At 43.5% G+C, this 8,114-nt stretch overlaps 3 non-coding genes across 3 annotated transcripts; all 3 read right to left on the bottom strand.

Moving 5' to 3' along the window:
- Positions 1-706: 706 nt before the first annotated feature.
- TRNAI-AAU (transfer RNA isoleucine (anticodon AAU)) lies at positions 707-780 on the bottom strand. Its single transcript has one exon. It is a non-coding gene; the product is annotated as a tRNA-Ile (tRNA).
- Positions 781-4,374: 3,594 nt separating this feature from the next.
- On the bottom strand, positions 4,375-4,448 carry TRNAI-AAU (transfer RNA isoleucine (anticodon AAU)). The gene has a single exon. It is a non-coding gene; the product is annotated as a tRNA-Ile (tRNA).
- Positions 4,449-8,040: 3,592 nt separating this feature from the next.
- TRNAI-AAU (transfer RNA isoleucine (anticodon AAU)) lies at positions 8,041-8,114 on the bottom strand. Its single transcript has one exon. It is a non-coding gene; the product is annotated as a tRNA-Ile (tRNA).

The following is an 8,114-nucleotide window of genomic DNA, read 5'->3' on the forward strand; positions in this document are numbered from 1 at the left end:
AACGCATCACCATTCTTTCTGAATGTGCGTGGCTCATTCCGCAGGACTTGTTCTTTGTATGATTCCTGGATTTTCAGAAGCCCTTTGATGGCAGCACCCCCACACTGAAAATTGTTTCAGCACCACTGTACAAGGGTCAGTTGTCATGCTCATCTGCGGCGTAAATTTGCATTGAAGTAGTCTAACTCCCCAGGCTTTGTCTTTTGCTCAATTTGCCTTTGTGAGTTTTCTCTCAATCACTGTCGACTTCCTTTGATCTTTCTTTCTTCTTTTACTTCACCTTCGCCTTCAGTGTATCTTTCGGCCCTCTTAAGAGACACACCCCCTTGTAGCCACTTCTATACTTCTGTCACCTAATTATTTTCCTATCCTTTCCCCTGTAACGTTGCTGATCCTAGCTATAGCATCACTATCCAGAATCTGTTCACCTGAGTTATGTTCCTCTTATCCCCACGCATCTAATAATCAGCTCTTGGTCTCCCTCCACCTCTCACGAGACATAGTCTGAGGCAGTGTCTCCATCTTGGAGAGACAATCCCTTGCACTTGTGTTGTTCTACAGGCACTGCCGGCTTGAGCTTTGGTCAGCAGTGGCAAAAGAAGGACTAATGGAAAGTGAATGTATACTGGAGCAACAGAGTGTATGGATTTATAAGAGCTTGATTAAATGAGAAAAAAAGAGTTTAGTTGAGAGAAAAAATGCAACCTGGCCCATACGGGGATTGAACCCGCGATCTTGGCGTTATTAGCACCACGCTCTAACCAACTGAGCTAACCGGCCATGAGTACTAAATATATCCTTTTTCCATGTAATGCAGATAGATAGAAGAGGTGGTCTCACTATCGCAATTCCTTCCTACTTTTCTCCTTCCGCCCCCTGTCTGCATTTCAATAACAAGAGCTGTGGAGTGCTGCACGCCAGCCTCAGTGCCTCGTCTTTCACTCAATCTCACTGTGTGCTGTGATATCTTTGTAACATCGCTTGTTGCCGGAAAAAAAGGAAAGGATGGATAGTATTTTTATTCTTTTACAACAAAACCCAAAATGCATCGGCTTGCTTGCTCATTAAGTTTACAAGGCCAGCTGCTTTTGAGATATTATAATTATAGTGGTTATTCGGCGTTGGAGGTAAGAGAGTTTTTTTTAGGTCTGGTCGTTCCTTCTGCTTCAAATTACTTGAGCTCATGTCAACAAAGTAACAACAAAACATAGCCAACGGTTCGTTGCTCAAGCCTTCCCTACTGCGCCTTCCAATGTCTCTCCTGCCGACCACAGTGCAGGAAATCTGAGTTTGCATTTGCGCGAAGAGACGTACAACACAAGAAGGCGCGCTTTTGTGCGCCGGGCACCACCCGGCCTGTGCATTCCTCACTGTCGTGAGATCAGTTTACTCAGCAGAGCATGACGCTGCAATTGGTTAGTAGGGCAGGCCTGACCAGAATAGTATATTTCGGGTCATGTTTTTGATTGCATTTTTAAAACAGTAACAGAACTTAACTGCAATGTTTAAATAGGTCTAGACATATTTAAACAGTGTCAATTTAATAGAAGAATTGTGGACAATTCAGAGGGGAGGCACCAATGCTTTTTTTCCCCATTGGGTGGATGCGGCATTAAAGAGTTTGAAGACCACTGGTCTAAGTGGACACTAATATACCTGGATGCTCCTGAATCCTCGCAACAGATGGCAGCAAACCTGGCTGGAGAGCTACTGTGTTGGACTGATCCTGTCGATTCAAGTGGTCTTTCCTAGAGAGTCGGAGGTCATGGAAATAGATGGAGTTGATGGTAATCTTCAGGGCTTTGAAGTTTTCCCATCATCATCTGTCTCAAAAAAATGTGCTAGTAAAGACAGAGAATAAGGTAGCTGTCTTTTACATTAACCAACAGTGAAGTATGCATTCAAAATCCCTCAATGCAATAGCAGAACAATTGGGTTATTGGGCAGAGATCAACCTGTTGCACACGTCCGCAGTACACATCAAGGGCACCGACAAAGTGATGGCAGACAGCTGGAGGTTTTCCAATTTTGCTGGAGTTGACGTTATCTAGGTCGTTGTTTTGAGAGATATGCCGAGAGTTTGTGAAACCCTTTCTGGATCTCTTTTCAACCAAGGACAATGCTCATCTTTGTCGATTCTGATCCAGGCTTCCGGAACAAGGAGCCTAGGTAGTGGACGTATTGGTGATAAAGTGGCTGAGAAGTCTCCTTTATACATTCCCCCACTTTTTATTGATCCAGATGGATCTCTTCAAGTCTCAGCAGGGGGAGGGAACTTTATTCTTGTGGGCCCTTATTGGCCAGAGATGTCATGATTTCCTCTTCTGAACCCCTGGCTCTTCTACCTCCTTGAGTACTGCTCACGTGTGTCTCTCTCAGAACGTCGTCCCTGACCTTCTTGCTCCAACTCACTCTATCGCTTTGGAGGTTGAGAAGTCTGGACTGCTAGCAAAGGGTCTTTCCTCTTCCTTAGTGGAATTAATTCAGCACTCCAGCAGGCCTTCTACTTAGAAGTCTTACTCAAAGAACTGGAAGTCTTTTGAGACGTGATGTTCTGCTCATGATTTTTTGGCACCTACATGTAGTTTGTCTGCTATTTTGCATTTTCTTCTGAATGGGTTTCAGTCGAATCTCTTTCCACTCTGAAAGCTCATTGCTTTGCGATAAAGGTTTTTAGGGACTTTTCTGTACCTTCGTCGATGTTACAATCTTTGGTGTCTAGACTGTTCTGATCTTTTGTCAATTGTAAGACCAGTTGAAAAATCCCTTTTCTCCAACTCAGAATCTTCCTACTCTTTTATAGGCTTTGCAATTTTATCTCTTTGAGGATCTGGATAGTGTAGACATAAAGATTGTTTCCTATAAAGTTATTTTCCTATTTCCTATCACCTTCCTGAGAACAATTGGGGAGCTGGGAGCCTTAAAATGCTGTCCTCTCTTCAGTTGATACTTTGGAAGATGGGGTAACTTTAAGGCCTAGCCTTACCTTTGCTGCAAAGGTTAAGTCTATTTTTGATAGATCTTAGGAAATAATTCTTCCTTCTTTCATTCCCTCTCCTTCCTCTCTGGAGGAACATTTGCTGAATACACTTGATGTTTAAAGAGCTCTTTTCATTTATTTCACCAGGCCTCTGCAGTTCAGGAAAACCGACTCCTTGTTTGTGACTTTTGGACAGCCTGGAAAAGACAAGAAGGTGACTTTTATGACTCTAAGTAGGTGGATTAAGTTGTCAATTTTTCTGGCTTTGCAAGGCTTTTTAGAATATCTTCCAGTTCAGGGATGGTCTACGAGAGGAATGGCCACCTCCTGGGTTGAATTCCAGTGAGTAACAATCTAGGAAATTCCTAGGGTGGCTACTTGGTCCTCAGAGCATACATTTGTCAAGCATTATGGCTTAATAATTTTTCTGTTTTGCATTTGAGTACCAATGTTTTGAACTCTGCATTACCCTTAGTCCATCTTGTCTTTGTCACAAACATTACATCCTGCCCACCTTCCTATCAGTCCTTTGGCAAGGGCTTGGCACCCAGGTTGGGTGCATGGGGCTTGCATTTAAGGATCCTCCTGTTCTTTCTTCCTGTTGGAAGGTGACATCACCTTACTTTGTAATGACTGTCACAAGGACGCAATGGACTAAGGCTAATGAAGATTACCAATAAGTAACCAACGCATCACCATTCTTTCTGAATGTGCGTGGCTCATTCCGCAGGACTTGTTCTTTGTATGATTCCTGGATTTTCAGAAGCCCTTTGATGGCAGCACCCCCACACTGAAAATTGTTTCAGCACCACTGTACAAGGGTCAGTTGTCATGCTCATCTGCGGCGTAAATTTGCATTGAAGTAGTCTAACTCCCCAGGCTTTGTCTTTTGCTCAATTTGCCTTTGTGAGTTTTCTCTCAATCACTGTTGACTTCCTTTGATCTTTCTTTCTTCTTTTACTTCACCTTCGCCTTCAGTGTATCTTTCGGCCCTCTTAAGAGACACACACCCCCTTGTAGCCACTTCTATACTTCTGTCACCTAATTATTTTCCTATCGTTTCCCCTGTAACGTTGCTGATCCTAGCTATAGCATCACTATCCAGAATCTGTTCACCTGAGTTATGTTCCTCTTATCCCCACGCATCTAATAATCAGCTCTTGGTCTCCCTCCACCTCTCACGAGACATAGTCTGAGGCAGTGTCTCCATCTTGGAGAGACAATCCCTTGCACTTGTGTTGTTCTACTGGCACTGCCGGCTTGAGCTTTGGTCAGCAGTGGCAAAAGAAGGACTAATGGAAAGTGAACGTATACTGGAGCAACAGAGTGTATGGATTTATAAGAGCTTGATTAAATGAGAAAAAAAGAGTTTAGTTGAGAGAAAAAATGCAACCTGGCCCATACGGGGATTGAACCCGCGACCTTGGCGTTATTAGCACCACGCTCTAACCAACTGAGCTAACCGGCCATGAGTACTAAATATATCCTTTTTCCATGTAATGCAGATAGATAGAAGAGTTGGTCTCACTATCGCAATTCCTTCCTACTTTTCTCCTTCCGCCCCCTGTCTGCATTTCAATAACAAGAGCTGTGGAGTGCTGCACGCCAGCCTCAGTGCCTCTTCTTTCACTCAATCTCAATGTGTGCTGTGATATCTTTGTAACATCGCTTGTTGCCGGAAAAAAAGGAAAGGATGGATAGTATTTTTATTCTTTTACAACAAAACCCAAAATGCATCGGCTTGCTTGCTCATTAAGTTTACAAGGCCAGCTGCTTTTGAGATATTATAATTATAGTGGTTATTCGGCGTTGGAGGTAAGAGATTTTTTTTTAGGTCTGGCCGTTCCTTCTGCTTCAAATTACTTGAGCTCATGTCAACAAAGTAACAACAAAACATAGCCAACGGTTCGTTGCTCAAGCCTTCCCTACTGCGCCTTCCCATGTCTCTCCTGCCGACCACAGTGCAGGAAATCTGAGTTTGCATTTGCGCGAAGAGACGTACAACACAAGAAGGCGCGCTTTTGTGCGCCGGGCACCACCCGGCCTGTGCATTCCTCACTGTCGTGAGATCAGTTTACTCAGCAGAGCATGACGCTGCAATTGGTTAGTAGGGCAGGCCTGACCAGAATAGTATATTTGGGGTCATGTATTTGATTGCATTTTTAAAACAGTAACATAACTTAACTGCAATGTTTAAATAGGTCTAGACATATTTAAACAGTGTCAATTTAATAGAAGAATTGTGGACAATTCAGAGGGGAGGCACCAATGTTTTTTTTCCCCATTGGGTGGATGCTGCATTAAAGAGTTTGAAGACCACTGGTCTAAGTGGACACTAATATACCTGGATGCTCCTGAATCCTCGCAACAGATGCCAGCAAACCTGGCTGGAGAGCTACTGTGTTGGACTGATCCTGTCGATTCAAGTGGTCTTTCCTAGAGAGTCGGAGGTCATGGAAATAGATGGAGTTGATGGTAATCTTCAGGGCTTTGAAGTTTTCCCATCATCATCTGTCTCAAAAAAATGTGCTAGTAAAGACAGAGAATAAGGTAGCTGTCTTTTACATTAACCAACAGTGAAGCATGCATTCAAAATCCCTCAATGCAATAGCAGAACAATTGGGTTATTGGGCAGAGATCAACCTGTTGCACACGTCGGCAGTACACATCAAGGGCACCGACAATGTGATGGCAGACATCTGGAGGTTTCCAAATTTGCTGGAGTTGACGTTATCCAGGTCGTTGTTTTGAGAGATATGCCGAGAGATTGTGAAACCCTTTCTGGATCTCTTTTCAAACAAGGACAATGCTCATCTTTGTCGATTCTGATCCAGGCTTCCGGAACAAGGAGCCTAGGTAGTGGACGTATTGGTGATAAAGTGGCTGAGAAGTCTCCTTTATACATTCCCCCACTTTTTATTGATCCAGATGGTTCTCTTCAAGTCTCAGCAGGGGGGAGGGAACTTTATTCTTGTGGGCCCTTATTGGCCAGAGATGTCATGGTTTCCTCTTCTGAACCCCTGGCTCTTCTACCTCCTTGAGTACTGCTCAAGTGTGTCTCTCTCAGAACGTCGTCCCTGACCTTCTTGCTCCAACTCACTCTATCGCTTTGGAGGTTGAGAAGTCTGGACTGCTAGCAAAGGGTCTTTCCTCTTCCTTAGTGGAGTTAATTCAGCACTCCAGCAGGCCTTCTACTTCGAAGTCTTACTCAAAGAACTGGAAGTCTTTTGAGACGTGATGTTCTGCTCATGATTTTTTGGCACCTACCTGTAGTTTGTCTGCTATTTTGCATTTTCTTCTGAATGGGTTTCACTTGAATCTCTTTCCACTCTGAAAGCTCATTGCTTTGCGATAAAGGTTTTTAGGGACTTTTCTGAACCTTCGTCGATGTTACAATCTTTGGTGTCTAGACTGTTCTGATCTTTTGTCAATTGTAAGACCAGTTGAAAAATCCCTTTTCTACAACTCAGAATCTTCCTACTCTTTTATAGGCTTTGCAATTTTATCTCTTTGAGGATCTGGATAGTGTAGACATAAAGATTGTTTCCTATAAAGTTATTTTCCTATTTCCTATCACCTTCCTGAGAACAATTGGGGAGCTGGGAGCCTTAAAATGCTGTCCTCTCTTCAGTTGATACTTTGGAAGATGGGGTAACTTTAAGGCCTAGCCTTACCTTTGCTTCAAAGGTTAAGTCTATTTTTGATAGATCTTAGGAAATAATTCTTCCTTCTTTCATTCCCTCTCCTTCCTCTCCGGAGGAACATTTGCTGAATACACTTGATGTTTAAAGAGCTCTTTTCATTCATGTCACCAGGCCTCTGCAGTTCAGGAAAACCGACTCCTTGTTTGTGACTTTTGGACAGCCTGGAAAAGACAAGAAGGTGACTTTTATGACTCTGAGTAGGTGGATTAAGTTGTCAATTTTTCTGGCTTTGCAAGGCTTTTTAGAATATCTTCCAGTTCAGGGATGGTCTACGAGAGGAATGGCCACCTCCTGGGTTGAATTCCAGTGAGTAACAATCTAGGAAATTCCTAGGGTGGCTACTTGGTCCTCAGAGCATACATTTGTCAAGCATTATGGCTTAATAATTTTTCGGTTTTGCATTTGAGTACCAATGTTTTGAACTCTGCATTACCCTTAGTCCATCTTGTCTTTGTCACAAACATTACATCCTGCCCACCTTCCCATCAGTCCTTTGGCAAGGGCTTGGCACCCAGGTTGGGTGCATGGGGCTAGCATTTAAGGATCCTCCTGTTCTTTCTTCCTGTTGGAAGGTGACATCACCTTACTTTGTAATGACTGTCACAAGGACGCAATGGACTAAGGCTAATGAAGATTACCAATAAGTAACCAACGCATCACCATTCTTTCTGAATGTGCGTGGCTCATTCCGCAGGACTTGTTCTTTGTATGATTCCTGGATTTTCAGAAGCCCTTTGATGGCAGCACACCCACACTGAAAATTGTTTCAGCACCACTGTACAAGGGTCAGTTGTCATGCTCATCTGCGGCGTAAATTTGCATTGAAGTAGTCTAACTCCCCAGGCTTTGTCTTTTGCTCAATTTGCCTTTGTGAGTTTTCTCTCAATCACTGTCGACTTCCTTTGATCTTTCTTTCTTCTTTTACTTCACCTTCGCCTTCAGTGTATCTTTCGGCCCTCTTAAGAGACACACCCCCTTGTAGCCACTTCTATACTTCTGTCACCTAATTATTTTCCTATCCTTTCCCCTGTAACGTTGCTGATCCTAGCTATAGCATCACTATCCAGAATCTGTTCACCTGAGTTATGTTCCTCTTATCCCCACGCATCTAATAATCAGCTCTTGGTCTCCCTCCACCTCTCACGAGACATAGTCTGAGGCAGTGTCTCCATCTTGGAGAGACAATCCCTTGCACTTGTGTTGTTCTACTGGCACTGCCGGCTTGAGCTTTGGTCAGCAGTGGCAAAAGAAGGACTAATGGAAAGTGAACGTATACTGGAGCAACAGAGTGTATGGATTTATAAGAGCTTGATTAAATGAGAAAAAAAGAGTTTAGTTGAGAGAAAAAATGCAACCTGGCCCATACGGGGATTGAACCCGCGACCTTGGCGTTATTAGCACCACGCTCTAACCAACTGAGCTAACCGGCC

This window comes from Pleurodeles waltl, chromosome 12, assembly GCF_031143425.1.
Source record: "Pleurodeles waltl isolate 20211129_DDA chromosome 12, aPleWal1.hap1.20221129, whole genome shotgun sequence".
NCBI lineage: Eukaryota > Metazoa > Chordata > Amphibia > Caudata > Salamandridae > Pleurodeles > Pleurodeles waltl.